The 17,659-nt window shown below is 41.8% G+C and overlaps 1 long non-coding RNA gene and 1 pseudogene across 1 annotated transcript in view; one reads left to right on the top strand and one right to left on the bottom strand.

Annotated features, from left to right (window-relative positions):
- Positions 1–9,397, top strand: part of LOC147830141 (uncharacterized) — a 36,656-nt gene extending 27,259 nt beyond the window's left edge. The window contains exon 5 of the long non-coding RNA XR_015444259.1: positions 8,841–9,397. This is a non-coding gene — a long non-coding RNA (uncharacterized LOC147830141). The remainder of the gene's footprint in view (positions 1–8,840) is intronic.
- A 5,390-nt stretch (positions 9,398–14,787) lies between these two features.
- On the bottom strand, positions 14,788–15,595 carry LOC101708100 (14-3-3 protein theta pseudogene; annotated as a pseudogene).
- Between the last annotated feature and the right edge of the window lie 2,064 nt (positions 15,596–17,659).

Genomic DNA, 17,659 nt, shown 5'->3' with positions numbered 1-17,659 from the left:
GCACTCAGCTGAGGGTTGGATCCATCTCATTTGGTTGTCATTCAAAGTCCCGTGCAGGACCCTGCATCAAGGAAGAATTATAAGACATACAAAATCATAATAGAGGTTAGGTCACCAAAGATTTTTTTGGGGGGTGGTGGTGATGGGGAATCCTAAGTGAGAAACAGTCAAATCAGTACAGACTTGGACCTAGGTTTAAAGGAAGAAGTCATAGTAATATCCACTGATATTTATTGAATACCTTTTACTAGCTGGGTGATGGTCACAGTTTGCAATTTTTATAGTCATTGAGCTATCGATCCTCATAATGACGCTGTGAGATCAGGACTGTTACTATTCCAGCTTCACAGAGGAGGAAATGGAGGCCGGCCATGCTGTTAACCATCACTCATCATGTGAATCAGTCTTGGCCCGTGGCTTCTCTGTTTGCCAATACCTTGCCAGGGTCCAACAAGATGAAGCTAACTCCAGGCTTCTAGTAGTGAAGGTGACCAGACCTGATGGAATTGAGTAAAAGTTGTTTATGTCACTTATGACCTATGGTGTGTGTCTTGGCTTCAAACATTTTTTTTTTTTTCTTTTTTTGGAGTAGTGGATGTTGAATCGAGGACCTGTATATACCATATGAGGCAGGTTCTCTACCACTGATCTATATTCCCAACCCTTTTTAATTTTCGTCTTGAGACAGGGTTTCATTAAGTTGCTCAAGCTTGCCTAGAACTTGCAATCCTTGTGTCTCAGCCTCCTGAGTAGATGGAATTGCAGGTATGTAGCAGTGCATCTGGGTGAAAGCCTTCTAATTCAACAATAACCATAATAATTAAATAAAGGATGCTTGAGCTGCATGCCAATTGCTGTAGGAGGGGCTGAGAAGTACAAGATGCACATCCTGCCTTTAAGGCACTTACAATCTGGTGAGATTAACACCGATAGAAGATACATTCAGCGGTGTTCAAGGTGACAGAGGAAGGGCTACGCGGATTTATGTATGAGGGGAAGCAATGCCCTGAGACAGTGGGCAGAGTCAACTGTTCAGCCAGTGAGCTTTAGCGTAGGTGCACTGTGGTGGGAGTGGGGGGTCTGTGCACATGTGGAAGGTGCAAAAGACTCCAAAGATAGAGTGAAAGAGAAAGATCCCAAAGATTTAGAATTTTGAGAAGAGTGTGGATGTGAAATAGGTCATGTCCAGAGAGGAGCCATTTCAAGTAGTGGGAGAAGCAGATCAACAAAGACAACCTGGATTAAGGTTGCAGAAATCTTGGTTGCCCTAGTCCCACTGGTCAGTGGAAGCACTGCTTGTCGTAAGTGAGATTCCATAAACTCAGGGGAGGGAGGTGGACCAAAAGAATTGGAATTTAAATTTAAGGCCAACTCACAGACTCTGGGTTTGATGACCTAGAAGTTCCTTAGCAACGACATGGAAGATTGCTTTCTCTGCTGCCCATGGCTTGCTAGAGATCTCTTTAGTCACCTTTCACTTCACATGGAACAACAAAGAGGGACGTGCCAAAAGATGTGGTGTGACATTTGCCACCGAGACACCTGTCCAGGAAGTGATCAGTACAAGATTATGACCAACTCATCACTGTGGATTTATGATAATCAGAAGAAAAGACACAAGAGGGAATTTTACTGGGGCTGACTCAAGGCACACATTTAAAATTCAGTGGAGTAGCTGCAGTGACATGAAGGAGTCCTCTGGGCAGAAGATGAAGCATGGTAAAGTAGTGGCTGCTCCTCCAGCAGGGGTAGCTTAGATGTCACTGAAAGTTCAGACCTGGAATGGGCCATGCAGTTTATTCGGCCCACTCTTCCTCTCAGGAATGTCTCAACATCCAGCCAGGCAAGTGATCTGCCTGTGTTCTCACAATTTCCTTAGGGAATGGCAGTGAGACCCCTCCCCAAGCTTACCCATGGGCTTTGTTGACACTTCTGCTACTAGTTGGGCATTGAAGAACCTGCCCGAGCTTGTAGTCTGCTGTCTCCTTAGAGGAAAATTCCTCAAGGCTCCACTGTCATTCCTAAGAGTAACATATTTTCTCCACTGAAGGTCTGGAGTTACCAGCTACAAGGATCAAGTGCAACTTAAAGAGTTGAGGTTTAGTTTAAAAAGTAACACTTAGATCTTGCATCTCTACCCACAGGGCTGGTGTGCGTACCTTCCTCACTCCAGGGAGCACTGGTCACCTGGATCCGATGTGAGACATCTCCCCCTGAAGTTGGGCAATGCAAGGTTGGCACGTGACCATCTGAGGTTCCTTTTTGCCAGACTCTCCCAGAAGTCAGGACTTTTTCCTTAGTTCCAATGTTATTTTCCTCTCCATCCAAACCATAATATTTCCTATGGAATCTAAGAAGCCTGAGATCTAGAATCTAGAAGCCTTCTTTTTGCCTGAGTTTCCAATGCCCATCTTCCATTTTCAACAAAATAGCACCTGTGCCTGGCTCTGCCTGGGCCTCCTCTCAGTGGTTTCTAGCATCAACAGAATGTTCCCGACTATGTACTCAAACTCTCATCCTTGTCCATTCTCTTTTCTGTCTCTCTGTCTCTTATCTATTTCTAGATGTTACCTACCAGTATAGTTTTCATATTTATTAGAATATGGTTGTCCCTCTAAACTTCCCGGTTTCACCATTCACAACAAGCAAACAAACAAACAAAAACAATGAAGAAATAACAACCACGGCTTGAAATCAAAAAAAAAAATTGGATCTGTACCGAACATGGTCAGACTCTTTTCCTTGAACAGTACAGTATAGCAACTATTTACATGGCACTTACGTAGTGCTTACTGGGCATTATAGGTAATGTAGGGATGATTTAAAATAGATAGGACTGTTCATAGGTTTTATGCAAATACTACACCATTTTATGGAAGGGACTTGAGCATTCAGAGTTTGGTACCTACAGATACAGAGGGATATCTATAATTTATATGAACTTAATTAAAATAATTTACACCCAAAGGCTTAAAACCAGACACACAATTGCCCCAGTTCTACTTCTTCCCACCTCTACTCTCTTTATTGGCAACTCCTTCCAGCTACCTCAGTGTTTACTTTTCTTGTGTATTTACACAGCTATAAATAATTTGCTAGTAGTGCTAATTCTTTCTTTCTTTATTTTAGTCATTGTCTATTTACTTCATTTCATGGCAGTGAAGCTTTTCTGTATCGTTGCCTTCCTCTCTCACTATTCTCTCTGCATATTCACAGATCCTCAGCTTTGTCCACAGTCATTGTTGTGACTATGCAAATATTGTCTACTACTTAGCTAAACCATTACTATATTTATCTTTAGTTTATGGTATTTTTCCCCTGAAGTTAATAACTGCCTTTGTTTTTCATTTACTTAGTATTTTGTGGTCTGAACACTAATTTTCCTCACATCTTATGATAGCTGTGTAAAATGTTTGTCCTACTACTTTCCCCAAAGTAGATGTATCAGATAATCTAGACTTTCCCTACTGCTTGCCCACTGTATTTCTCCTGGAATTCTCCAGATTCCTGCTGCCTGCCCTTGTTGCTCTTCGTTCCAAAGGACAGTTGTCCTGGGCTCCTTTTTTTTGTTTTGTTCTGGAGTTTACTTTCCTCTTCTTTATCTTCCAGTTTTTGATTTTGTTTTACGTTGTTGGCTAAGAAAGAATTTTGGTGAAGCACTAACTCCAGTTAGTTAGCTTCTTGAAAAGGAATTTAAAGGAAGTACATTTCCTTTGTCTTTGTTTATCTGAAAAGTTCCTTATCTTCCTTCATACTGGATTAAGAGCTAGGTTTGATATAGTCATAGACTGAAATTGTTTCCCAGAGGCATAGCTATGTTGTCATTCAACCTCAGAGTTGCTTGTAAGAGTCACCAGGCCATCTTTATTCTTATGTCTTTTGTGATAGGTTCTCTTTTTTGCAAATTTAATATCTTTTCCATCTCTAGTATTCTGAAATTCTGCAATATTTTTTTCAGTATGTTGTTTGGTTGTATTTTTTTATATACAGTGTGCTGGGCACTCTCTTCAGTTCTCAATAACTTAGCCAACTGGAGAATCATTCCATTTTTGTGTTTTTTTCAATTTTCTCTTTCCTGGAATCTTAGATGTAGGAAATGCTGGATTGGTCTCTAATTTTCTTTTATTCCTTCTTGCTCATTTCTTTGACTCTACAAGGGGAGCTTTTCAACCTTGTTTTCCAGTGTTCTATTGAATATTTTAAATTTTGGGTTATGATATATTTAATTCCTATACTCGTTTTAGCTCTCTGATTATATTTTTATCCTATTCTTGTTTCATGAATGTAATATTTTGTCAAAATCTTCTCATGATAATGACTGTAGAGTTTTTTGTTTTGTTTTGTTTTTGGCTTTGCTTTTTCCTCCTGCTCCCTCTATTGCCTCCATATCTTAGTTCTGCCACCTCATCCTCCTCAAAAAAAAAATTATTTGTTTTTGTTTCCTTCTTTCAAGTTTGAGGACTTACTCAAATGTCTAGGTTAAGATCTAATACAATAAGAGCTCACAGGAGGCTCTGTGGATGGGGTGCCTGTCCCTCTGTAGGTACTGTGGGAGATGAGCTGGCTTATATGATGAAGAATGTTTCAAAGGGAGGCTCTCCAGGTCTTTTCCCCAGGGCCATTTTCTTTGGAGCATTATCCTTCTCCTTCCTAGGAGGTAGCTAGCTGAACTCCTGCATTCAGGGAGCAGAGAAAAAGGCAAGGCGAACAGCCTTTCAACCCAGTACCTGGTTGATAGTTCTGATGCTCCCTGGTTCAAGTCCTTTTAAGAATGCACATTTGCCTCCCAGACAGGCTGAGCTGGAGATGTGCAGATAGAGGCCTAGGAGCGGGCTGGGGTGTGATGGCTGGGGTGGAGTAAGGGGCGAGGCATCTGCACAGAGGGTGTGAGCTGTGCCATGCAGAGGATGAGCGTTACCCACTCAGGGCACCCTCGGTGCCTCTGCTCCAGACTGCAGCTGCCTACCCCACCTGCCAGGAAGCTGCAGCACCAAGAATCCAAGAGCCCCAGGTTCTGGGCTCAACTTGCATGTTCTTGGGCTGTAGCTTCTTCCACTCTGCTCAGGCCATTGCCATTTTTGTATCACCTTTCCTCCCCTAAATGTTTGACATTCTATCTGTTGCCTCTCTACTTCTCCTTAATGTATGAGTTCATATATCTTAAATTCTTTTATGGTCATTTCAGTCAGGGTTTGGATGGGAGAAGAGGTAAATGTGTATTTTATTTGCCACATTTGACCAAAATATATTTTTTCTGTGACTTTCAGAAATCACACACAGGAGGCCAGGCATGGAGAGCACCATAGGGTGTGGCTTGTGTTTCGTTTGTGATAAACAAGAAGTTGTGTCTCAGAGCCTCCTCACTGGGGGAGCCCTACCTAGGAGTTGTGTCTCAGGCTTCTGTGAAGGCTTCACTCTTCCAGACTTGTGCAAGGCTAGGGCCAGAGAGACCTCAGGGCTTCAATTTCCTCAATCAGCTACTGAAACACAGGCCTTGGAGCACAGGAGACAAATTTCTGGGACATTTTTTGTGTGATTAATTGATATCTGAGCAGTGATTTTCCTATTTATCCACAATACTCACCCGCACTCCAAACTGCTGGTCGTGTTTACTGCAGGGAGAAATAAATGATGAGCCAAAGCTGGGTTACATTTCACAGAAAGCTTGTCAAACAGGAATGGCTTCGGGTAGGCTTTCCTCTCTATCTGCTAGATGCAACTTCCATGCACTCCACGAACAGTTAAAACTTCTCAGTTTCTCACAAGGAATCCAAGAGAGAACCAAACAAAGCAATGCATAGTGTATGAATGTAATAAATATTTAAAAAAACACAACAAAGGGCTTAGTAATCCAGAAAGGACCATATGCAGAATTCACAATAGCTAGGATATGGAAACAGAGTAGGTGTCCATCTGATGGCTGGATAAAGAAAATGTGTTATATATAAATAGTGGAGTATTATTTAACTATGAAGCCAAACAGAATCCTGTCACTTGCAGCAAAATGCATGGAACTGGAGGGTATTTTAATAAGTGAAGTAAGCCAGACATGGAAAGACAAGTACTGCGTGTTTCTCTCATATGTAGAAGCTAAAAAGAAGTAGTTTCAAAGTAGAATAGTGATTACTAGGGATTGGGAAGGGAGTATAGGTGGGAGGTAAAAAAAAGGGAGGGTAGATTTCATCGGTGCATGCTGTATCCCTATGTGGAAATATCATACTGAACTCCATAATACATATAATAATACATGTTAACTAATTTTTTTAAAAAATGAAAGTGACATATAGAACAGATAAGAGCAAAACAGCCACTTTTCCCTCATCAACATGTGCACGCACACACACACATGCACACACTGCACAAAACTATAGATAAAACCCTACCCCCTCCCCTTTTTTTTTTTTTTTTTTTGGTACCGGGGATCGAACTCGGGTCCTTGAGCTTGTGCAGCAGGTGGCGAAACCACTGAGCTAAATCCCCAGCCCCCTCTCCCTGCTTTTTTAAACTGAGGTAGAAAAACCTTCCTTGTGAGAAGCTGAAATTAGACAATCCATAAGAGATTTTAAAAAATCAATTTGTGGCTGAAATTTTTTTGTCTTTTTTAGCACCACCCTGTTCATTAAGTATCATTGTTACATTGTTACATTATTGTGTCAGCTTTCACACACAAAACCTAAAAAAAGGAGAGGTTTACTTTTGTTTCACAGTTTCAGAGGGTTCAGCCCATGGGCTTGCTGGTTCAAAGGCAGAAATGGTATTGGTGGAAAGGCCTGGCAGAGGAAAGCTGTTCAACCAATGGCATCCAGGGAGTAGAAAGAGAGAATGGAGGAATTTGGGACAAGAATACACCCTTCCAAATAACACCCCTGTGACCCATCTCCTCCAACTGGGACATATCTGCTAACATTTTGATCTGGAATTTTTGCTTTAGATCTGTGAGAAAATAAGTGTCTGCTGTTAAAGCTATCCATTCTACGGTGTTTTGTTATGGAAACTCTGGCAAAGTAATACAGCTCATTGACTGTACTTGATTAAAATTTGGTTATAACAAAGAGAAGATATGAATCCTACAAATGAGATGTTCTAGAAATCAAATATTGCCAGTGGCTTAAAATTGGCTATTAGAGCCTTCTTGAGAAACTTGTCACATGCTGAACCACATTGGTCTCATCATCTGTGAGCTGCAATTCTCAGGTGTGCCTGAGGTTGGGGTTCTGGGGGGCCTCAGTCTGGTTGGAGTTCCCTTGGGGCTGGTCCTTAGTCTATCATGTCATGTCTGTGAACCAAGCAAGGCAGGAACACAAGTGCTGGGAAGCCTCCATCAAGGTGGGCTTGACTGAAATGGAAGGTGGGGTTAACATGGAGTACCAACTTGATTGACTTTGGGATTCAAAGAGCACACTGCTTGTTATGTCTGAGTGGGCTGTAGAGAAATGGCCTTGGGATCTATGTCTGATTCCTTCCCTTTCCTCTCTGGCGCTGTTCCTCTGTGCTCTGCTTCTCAGATGCCATGAACTAGGCATCTTTGCCTTACCAAGCCCTTCTGCCATGATGTTTCTGCCTGGGAGACAGCCAACCATGGACTGAATCCCCTTAAAACATGAGCAAAGTTAAACTTCTCCTCCTTTGAACTGTGGCTGCCAGGTATTTTGTCTCAGTGATGGGAAAGCAGTCTGATACAGAAGGTGTCCGAGAAGAGGAGAGTAGTTGAGGATGCTTCCTGGTGGCAGGTGTCCCCAGTGGGAAGTGAATCCAGGAGCCTGCTCTCCCCTTTGCACAGCAAGCAGCTTGGGGTGGTGGGATGCTCAGTGGGCAGCTTGAGAAATGCCCTCTCACCCAGGGGCCCCTAGTTGAAAGAGCCTTCTGGTGGTACCTGTGTGACTTATTTCTATAATTCAGGCTGAACAAGAAAGGACAAAGTACTAGATGCTAAAGTTTCTCATGTCCAGGCAGGTAACCAGGCAGAAGAAACAACTGTAACTGGTTTCTGAGCAGCCCCAAACCTAGAGGCTACTGTTGCTACAACGTGCCATTAGCCAGCAGAAAAGTCAGGGCAGTATGCTTAGGACATAGTCACAATCAAGGAGTGTCACCCTCTCTGTCAACTCATGCTGATCCGGGTTCTACATCCAAATAGTGAACAACAAAGAATAAAGTGGAGGGAGAGTCACAAGGACACAGAGAGGATAGAGATTCAGAAAGAAACAAGAGATGCAGAAAGCACACAAGTACAAGAGACACACAGAGAATGACAGAAAACAGAGAAAAGGACAGTGAACTAGACAGTCACAGGGAAAGCCAGTCGCCATACTAGGGATTGAATCCATGAGATCCTCCTCATGGATCCCAAGTTGCATCTGCCTTCATGGCCACCTTCAATCCTGTATTTAAACCTTGTTGGAGTGTCAAATTCAAGGAAGCCTGTGGATATTTGCAAATGTGATATGGTTTCTAATGGATACCCTATGGATTCACTGAAGTAGAACAAAAAGGATGTGGGAACCAAGTTAATATTTTCATGTTTTGTTTAAATAGGTGGTTATGCTGCAGATCAGTTGCGAGGTGGATGTCTCACTCAGGCAGGAAAGTCACACCACAAACTGATATCTGGGGGTGGCCAGCCAGACAGGGGGCAAGGAAAGCTCATTCGTCCAGAAGGGGTCTTTGCTACACGAGTGCCACCTCTTCTCTGGAGCTTGTTAAATACTGTATTTATGTTGCATATTTGTATACAGTGGGATCAGGGGACCAAACTGAATCACTGATGATGGTTGCTTGAAGGGGTGTTTGACTAGGAGATTTACACTGTGTTCCTAATAATCTTTTTTATTTATTTATAGAATGTTATCATTCCAAACATACAGTGCTGCCATCCCTGAGGAAAGATGCTTTCTATTTGAGGACCACCAGCTCTGCATGTTGATTTGCAAAAAGATAAAAGAGCATCTGGCCACCATAGCACAGGCTGCACATTCCCTCCCTCTTCATTATGCAGGGAGCTGATGGGATTTTTGCTTCTTTCCCATTTATACAAATAAAGACAATGATTTGGGAAATATGTCATGCTGGCATTAAACACCACCAATCTTGCTGGGTTGAAATGTACATGTTCTATTAACAACAATTATATTGTATAATTAAAGTTTGGGTACTCAAAGTGTGACTCGGAAGCTTCCTCAAATACTGATGGGTTTATTGAAGACATATGAAAATGAATGAATATATATATCTCGTCCATCACCTCCCTTCAACTCCAAATCTTGCCCTTCACCCCAAAGCACCATTCGTACCCGTGTCAAAGACTTGGTTTGCAATGAATGCAATATTCAAGTGTCCTCTAGTGTAGCTGTGGATGAGTTTAATAGGGAAACAGAAAACCTTCAGAAAGGAAGACATCAGCAAGAAGAAGTGTCTGTACATTCCTGTGTATTTATGGGGGGTCCCACAAGTGGGGTTTGCACGGGGTGCAGCTAGATGATTTTGGGGTGGCCCTCCAGGATGAGGTTTTCCACAGTGTCTTACTGGAATGTGCATCTCCATCATTATTCTATGATCCTCTCAGTTCAGATTTAGGTGGAAATTTCCTGCGGTGTATCCAGTCTGGCACACATACATATGTAAACAACCACAGGGAAAGGGCTAATGAAGTTCAAGCCCTTGCACCTAGGAGTGTCTCCTGATGCCTCCCCTCCTCCCCCTGCACATTTCACTCTTCCAGCAGCTGGAGGGAGCCCTGACCTGTGTCTCATCAGTGAATGCTGTTGGTGGTGACAATAATAAATTTCTAAGGGCAATTAACACAGTGACAGGGTTTATAAATTATAGATTATGACAACGCTCCCTGCTATGGGTTTTTTTTTCTTTGATGGGGACCTGGCTATCAGTAATGGTCTCACCAGCCAAATCCTACATTTCTACCTGTGGCCAAGACTAAAGCAAAACCAAAAATGAAAAATCCTAGAAAAGGCTCACATGTTGGCTAGTGCTTCAAGACCTAAATGAGTCAGGGATAGGGGAGGGGACAATGTTAGAATGGGGCACACTGGATCAGCGATGCCAGCTTGGTTAGAATTGGGCTGTTTTCCCTGGTTCTCATTGGTAGGAGTCTGTGAGCTCAGAAATGAGGTGAAGATCAATACAGTTATTCTTTATAGCAAGTTTGCATATTCTGAGAAAAGTTGGGGCTGGGAAAGTTTAGGGTAGGTTCCTGCAAAAATCATTTCCAGAGAGGTGATTTATGGGAGCCTTGAAGTGTTTCCTTGCACAAGCATCAAAATCAGGTAGCTCTTCTTCCAGAATTGTGTGCTTGGGGAGGTGTGATTCCCAGGTAGGCCTGCAAATAGCACATGATTCTGTATTTAGGTACTCTTTAGAATCCCTGGGAGAAAGATGGCTCATAATAGGAAAGGAAAGTATGTTGAAAATTTGGGTAGATTTTCTTGAAATCTGGAAGGATAAGCATGCTGTAGAGGTAAAATATTAAGGAGGGTGAGCATAAAAATAAACTCATACCAATTTTAAGGTAGGTAGGGTATGCTGGATTATTTGGGGGGAAGTTCTGTGCTAGACATTATTGATTACTTACCCTAAAGCAACCATCCTCTTCCTGCTTCCGGGTAGAGCACTGCATTTGTTTAAAAATTGGGTTAACAGAAGAATAAAGATCTCACTATGCCCAAAGGCAAATGTGGGCTATTGTGACATAAGTGTGAGAAATGTTCAGGGGAATGTGTCCCCTGGGATATACAAAGAGAAGTGTAGGAAAAATGGCTTCTTCTTTGCTGGGTGTCTTGTCATTACGTAGCATTTGGAATTGTTATAGTCACCAAGCATGTATGAAGGAGGCTTCCTCAAGATAATGAGTATGGCAGAGGGGAAAGGTACATGGCACCCAGCTCTCGGGAATCGACCACCAACAGACTTCTTGGTACATCAGGTAATACCTTTTCCCCATTGTTTACATTACTGTTAATTGGGTTTTCTGTTACTTGCAGCTGAAAGCATCCGATACAACCATTTTTTGGAAGAGCGGCTAACAAGATGTCTTTGAACGATCAGCTGATAAAGCAATCAGATAAAATGTAGAGGCCCTTAAGATCCCTACTAGTTCTGACATCCCGGGCTCTAATTCTTGTATCTTTCTGTCATGGAATAGATTAGAATAACAACAAAAGCCTATGAAAACTTTTGGGCTACATTGTTAGCTTTCTGTAGTGTGAGTGAAATGTTCTATATTTGTGATCCACACACTTTTGAAAATTAGACTTGAATTTCTTACTTTACAAAGTACGGAAGAAAATAGATTGGGATCCCTATTTAAGCAGATTATTAAAATTGACAAGGAGACTGTTTCCAATTGATATTTTCGAGCTATCATGTAATATTTAAGGATATTCATTCAAATGCATCTTGAGCCAAGCTTTGAGAATATGCCATATGCCAAAAGTGGAGTTGATGATGTGGCTGTTGGCTAATAATCATAAAGAAGTAGGTATTTTCTACTAGGTTTAAATATAGATCTGATACTCATTCTGATCTTGAACTTGAACACTTTTGAAATCTCTCGATGCCCTTTCTGGAGTGTGAATTTTGCAGTCAGGGTGACAGTGTTTGAAGAAAAACTCAGCACAGTACCTGGTTCAAAGTATCCAGTAACCACTGGACAAGAAAGCAAGGCAATGATTCAAGGAACATGTTTCCTGCTAGTCTAAAAGTGACACAAAAATATGCCTTAAAAGAGACATAGTGTAAGGAAAAGCTGCGTTCTGACAAAATGCACTCTGAAATGTATTGGATATTGAGATAGATTATAGGAGCACAGCCAGTCCAAAGGTCTAACTGCTATTCCTACAGATGAAGCTTTTACTTGGATGTATGCTCTGAAGTAGGAAGTTTCATTGATTAAGTTCTTAAGGAGACGACTTTTTGAAACCTCATTTAGGATTTAGTAGCAACATTATTGAAGAATTAGTGTTCTTTTCCCTTTGCTCTCTTGGGGTGCACCATGAATCTTACATGGGGAAATCTCTCAAATAAAAAGCATTTTTAGGTGTTAAATTGGTGGCCTTTCCAGGCAAGTCTACCAAATTTGTTATAGGCAGCAATGAAGAAACTAAGCAGGACATCTACCCTTTCTGCAATTTTCTCTTTGCTTTAAGGCAGTTTTGTGGAATTGCACTTTACTATATGATGATTTTCCTGGCACTGACAAAGTTTATGCATCTTTTGGTTCTCTCTTCCTTTGCTCTGTGACACTAGATTATTTTAGGGAAAAAAGGGCAATTTCAAGTGAATTACTAAAATTGTCTTTGGAGCTGTTTTTCTTTTATGAAACCCTCAGGAATGGAGAATTGAAAGCGACAGTGTTAGCATTAAGCATTATTGCTGAACCAGGGATTGCTACACTCCTTGAGGGCTGGTAGCTGGCGAGATCAGCCCAGGTCATGAAATGTAAAGCGTTACCCTGGACTGGAGGTGAAGCTGCGTCTGAAATGCCAATGAAATCCTCACCCTGGAGCCACAGGAGAAGAGAGAAGCCCCACCCACACATGGAGGGCTGATGCTGGGGCCCATTGAGTTTATTGGTACATTTTAGGTATACAATATGATGACATTCATCATTGAGAATTTGTACCTTTATATGTTATATTTTGATTCTTATTTTTCCCCATTCCCCTGCCCTCCCTTCAACCCCTCCATCCCTCCCTATTTACAAAGACTTTGTTTCCATTTTTCCTTCTTCTCATATTTTTTCCTTTCCCTTCTTTCCTTTCCCCTACTCCTCCCACTTCCTCTTCCCCTTTAGTCCTGTGATGAGAAGCATGGACCAAAATGGGAGACTTCTAGCATTCCAGCTGTTTCTGAGGTATCTATCCTAGAGGAGGGACATTTCCTGATTGGTTGTTTGGAGGTATATACTTCATCTAATTTAGGATAAAGGGATTTTTTTTTAAAGCAAGTAATATGCACCAGAATTTGGCCACTAGACTTGGGACTCACACAGCTGCCTATTTGGAAGTCCTGGTTACTACTACCCCCGACCTTACTCATTGCGTAAATGACATTTAACTTCTGAATTTGGACCATTTATTTTTAAGTTTCCCAGGGTGGTAGACAGTATTGGGGAAAAACACCTTCAATGCAAATTTTTATACAGATAAGCAATGAGTATAAGTTCATAGAGATAAATGCATGCAATTATATTTTGCAGCAAATCCCTATGATGGCAAATTGTAGTTTTTGCTGCTCAAACCACTGAACAAAATGATAGAGAGACTTGTCCTACTGTGACTTTCAGTGACACCTCCTGCAGCTCAGTTGTCAGTTGTAGGTTACAGCTGCTCCAGGTCAAAGAGGTGCCATCCGGAGGTGACAATCACCTCTCTTCTAATCACTCCTGTTCTTAAGTTCTTGGCATGTTTTATTTGGGTAAGAATCCATAAAGATCTTTCATGGGATGGTAGGGCGAGGTGGGGGTTGATATGTGCAGGTGGCTCAACCAGTGAAACAGAGGGAGGGAGACAAGGGCAAGAGTCTTTTCTAGACTGGAGCTTTGCCTGTTGCCGGAGCTGTTATCATTTTTGGTTGTCTATGAAAACCACTACTCCACCCATGACAGATGCTGCAAACCACATAATTCTAATGCCAGTCTTGAAGAGTTTAGATCTGTTAAAACTGAACGATCACAAATGCTTATCATCTTTTATTGTATATGTTCATAATTACTCAAATCATGTGTCAAGCATTTCCTTGGTGTTGCTTAATGTGTCTGGAGAAAATATTAATGTTCAAGGATTTACAGTAAACTTATAATCCAGTTTTATTCTCTCATAATAAAGGTAAGGTTAAATAATGGTCTGAGGTCACTATTAATTTATTGTCTCTTTTGGTAAATACTTAGAGTGCTCTGTCCATGTTCCAAGCAATGTGTCCCAAGCATTTTTATCTGTGCACAGATATAAACAGACAGAGAATGGATAAGGTGGGCTCTGCCATTAAGAAGCTCAGTCTTGAAGGGAGGCAGCCCTAGCATCAAACAGCTGCATTTGACCAGGGCATGGTGACAGCGGAGTCCTCAGGCACAGGTTGGGAGCAAGACCCGGCTTGAGGACTCTGAATCTCAGCTCAGGGTTGCAGATGCTGGAGGAATACTGGGATGACTAGGGAAAACCAGAGTTCAGTGTTATTCAGTATTTACTATTTATTTTATTTTATTTTGGGGGGTGGAAGTGAATTTTTATTGGGAAGGGAAGTTGTCAATTTAAACAGCAGCAAATGAAGGTGAATAAGGAAACTCCTGTTGTCACAGACAGACATGACCTCCACCAAACGTGGTATGAGGCTTCTCAATTTGTGACCTCCCAGCCCAGTGACACCAAGTGCTTTCCATTTAGGCTAACACTTCCGGATTCCTACCAAACAGGAACACAGCGGGAGGGTGGAAATGTTGCTTACTGAAAGGAAACCCCCAAAGAAGAGAAAGGGAGGGAATGTAGAAACTAAGAAGTTATGCAGAACACTCTTTAAACTGTAATTAACTACATCGTCCTCATATCTTCACAGCACTACAAAATACACTCACTGCAGAACTGGTTCAGATTACTTAAATACCAGATACATTTTTAGTCCTCTACATAAGTGTTGGCAGTTACTTATGTTTATATGAGATGGAGTTATTAATACTTTTCTACAGCAGTTAACTACACATCAGGAAGGCCAAGACAAACACAAACCAAGGAACAGAGTTTTCCCAAAGCTGCAGTGTGAAAAGACTAGAAATGGCTGCTTCCATACACACCAACGGGTTCTTTGCTATAGGAAATCCAAGTGGGGTAGGAGTGGAGATGTGTGAAAAGGTTTCTTGGCGGGAGGAAGAATGATACCATGTGCACTTAGTTTTCAGCCCCTTCTCCTTCTCTGTCTGATGTCCATAATGTTAAGTTGACTCTGAGGAACTGCATGATGAGAGTGCTGTCTTTGTAGGGATCTTCATTCAGTGTATCAAGCTCTGCAATGGCCTCCTCGGAAGCCATTTTAGCCAGTGTGCAGGCAAGCTCTGGGTTATTAAGGATCTCATAGTAACAGAAAAATTAAGAGCCAGCCCCAGGCAGATTGGGTGTGTGGGCTGCATCTCTTTCTTGCTTATATCAAATGCTTCTTGGTAAGCTCCTTGGGAATTATCTATCGTTTGTTTTTGATCATCACCACATGCAACTTCAGCAAGATATGGGAAGTAATCGCCCTTCTTTTTTCAGGTAGAAGACCGATACTCTCTGGATTAGTTGCACTGGCTATTAAATACTTGTCCAACAATTCCAGGACAGTAGTGCAGATGGACCGTGGCTCCGACTCCACTTTCTCCCGCTAGTCCTTAATCAGCTACAACTTCTTGGAGGTGTCATTTTTCTGCTCTATGATGACCCTCCAGGCGGCCCGGTGGCCCCTGGCCACCTTCTTGTAGGCCACCGAGAGCAGGTTGCGCTCCTCGTTGGACAGCTCAGCGCCCTGCTCGGGTCACTGCCTTCCTGCAGGTAGCCATGTCGTCTTATTGCTGGGCCTGCTCGGCCGGCTTGGTCCTCTGCATCAGCTCGGTCTTGTCCACGGCGCTGGTGGCTGGGGGGACCAGGACTCTGAGGGCGAGGCTAGCGGGGGCGAGCACTGACCCGGATAGGGAGGAGTCCGCCTCGACAGCTTCTCTTCTCTGTTGTCACAACGTGAGTCCTGTGTTTACAATTTAAAGAGTCCATCGATGCAGCATTTATCAAATGCAAAGCATTTATGCTTTTCTCAAATACTGTTAAATTCAGGCATTTATTAATGATCATTGATCTGCCTACCAAATTAAAAACTGCTTTTATATCAATACATGCCTTTTAGTTCCCAATGTAGTCGCATGCATTTTTCATCAAAATCGAATAGACCTTTAAAGTGGGGAGAAGGGACGTCTTAATTACCTTCCCCACCTTTCAGGGGAGAGGCGGAGGCCCGGCGAAGTTAAGGGAGTGGTCCTCAGCCCCAGCGAATTCATTGGGAGATTACTTTCTCACTGCTTGGCCTGTGAGTGTCCCACACGACAACGTGGAGAGGCCTGGTTACCCCTTTCACACACCGTAGATATACTGGGCGGCTCACTCCCTTTTCAAGGAGAGTCTGTTTCTTTGGGTCCTGAAGTACCCCATTCTGCATATTTCGGATGTGTTTCTGATTATTCTTTTCCTGTCTTCTTGGTCTGAAAAGTGAGTGCTTGTGTTTCCTTGGGAACCGTCCCTGCCCAAGTCTCCCCCTCCACACTCTGGGCAATCACATAGATTATCAAGGAACCACTACCACATAAAAGTGACAGTTCCTGAGTCTTTAGCTTCTAACTCTGGCCTCTTCCCTAGGCACTGGACAAATATGTCAACTTCCTGAGGACCTCTTCCCTGGATTCCAGAAGTTCCATCCACTCCTAATGTACTTCTCCCCTCACTGAAAGCTGGAATCTTCACTGTTTTCCTTAATTTATTTGATGTCAGCACCATCTGCCCAGACACCTTGAAATGCATGGTTCCTCTTCCTTACGTGTCACATAGAACTGGATCACCATGTCTTGGTTTGGTCCCTTCAATCTATTTTTTGAAATTTATTCCTCTCTCTTTCTCATTCCTACTGCCACTGCCCTGTGTATTTAAATGGCTTCTCTAGTGTGCCTGTGGAATTCTTGAGAGCATATTGAGGAAGTGGGCAAGTGATATATCCACTCATGCATTCACTTACTAATTAACTCCACAAAAATTTACTGAGACAAGTAGATCTCACTGCTACTTGGAAAAACTAGGTTCATCCTTTTGAGAAAATTATATTTGACCTGGAAATCCTAGTTCTTTCTCTCATGGGCTAGGTTAATGAACTATGTATCATGTATCTCTCAAATCTTAGAATGTTCAGATTGCATCTTTAGCTGTTATGTAGCCAGAGATCAAAGATTAAATGACAGTTCTTATAGATAATTCCTAAGTAACCTCTCTCAAAGCTGCCACCTAGTATTCTGCTGAATAAATGCTTACGACTTTGAAAAGATGTTTTGGCCACTTGCTGATCTGTGTTATATTAGTTGTTTCCAAGAGTAACTGTGGTAGAATTTCAGCAAAATAATAGTTTATTCCTGGTAATTGAAGTAGTGTTTTTTCCTCTTTGTGTACTTATTCATGTGAAATGGTTCCAATTTATAAAATTAGTTCTTGTTTGATGAAATATTTATGAGTATATTCAGTATCACATTTATCAAATAGTTTTTGATGAAATGAATAATGATAAGTAGAACTGGACCCATTATGGAAATGAGCAAGTGAAAAATATTCCTGCAGAAATAGATTTCCTTTAGCTAGCCAACTCCTTTGGTGCATTTAAAATGTGATTAATTTTACAAAATACCAAAGTATGGACATGTTTCAAGAACATACACTAAGTGCCCAGTAAAGTATACTTACTGTGTATGATAGTGATGAGGAATTTATTCATGCTAAAGAATAGTCTAATTGTGAGACTCTATAATTTCATCTTGGTAGGCCCAGAGAAATGTTGATGGTTGGTTTATCTAAAGTTTATCATTTCCCCCAAAATAAATGTGGTGGATTAAAGATAACTTCAAATTCCTTGCTTTCCATCCTATCGAAAGATG

Source organism: Heterocephalus glaber, unplaced genomic scaffold (genome assembly GCF_053883595.1).
Source record: "Heterocephalus glaber isolate CG9 unplaced genomic scaffold, H.glaber_assembly_v1.0 deba00000331, whole genome shotgun sequence".
Taxonomy (NCBI): Eukaryota; Metazoa; Chordata; class Mammalia; order Rodentia; family Bathyergidae; genus Heterocephalus; species Heterocephalus glaber.
This window is presented reverse-complemented; position numbering and strand designations above follow the sequence as displayed.